The sequence below is a fragment of the Poecilia formosa genome, unplaced genomic scaffold, assembly GCF_000485575.1.
Source record: "Poecilia formosa unplaced genomic scaffold, Poecilia_formosa-5.1.2 Scaffold11, whole genome shotgun sequence".
Classification (NCBI taxonomy): Eukaryota; Metazoa; Chordata; class Actinopteri; order Cyprinodontiformes; family Poeciliidae; genus Poecilia; species Poecilia formosa.
In genome coordinates, this window is record NW_006799950.1 from 1230133 (window position 1) to 1230368 (window position 236).

Below are 236 nucleotides of genomic sequence, written 5' to 3' on the forward strand. Positions count from 1 at the left end.
TAAATGAATTTACTTTTTAAAGTTTACCAGCCTAGAAGGTTGCTGCAGAGGTTCCTTGTGATGGCCGCCACTGCTGCTGCTGCTGCAGAGGAAGAAGTCAGAAGCTCAGCGATCTCTAACCAGGATTGAGATGAAGATGCCAGTCATGAGAAGTGATGGAGTCCTAGCCAAGTATTGATGAATCCTGCAAATCAGTGATGAGCTTTATAGAGGCACCACCTGAACCACATCACCTC

General features: G+C 46.2%; 1 protein-coding gene across 1 annotated transcript in view; it reads right to left on the reverse strand.

Annotated features, from left to right (window-relative positions):
* Positions 1-236, reverse strand: part of notum2 (notum pectinacetylesterase 2) — a 23506-nt gene extending 23270 nt beyond the window's left edge. Inside the window, exon 1 of the mRNA XM_016666421.1 lies at positions 28-236. The gene's annotated coding sequence lies outside the window, so the exon portion shown is untranslated. The remainder of the gene's footprint in view (positions 1-27) is intronic.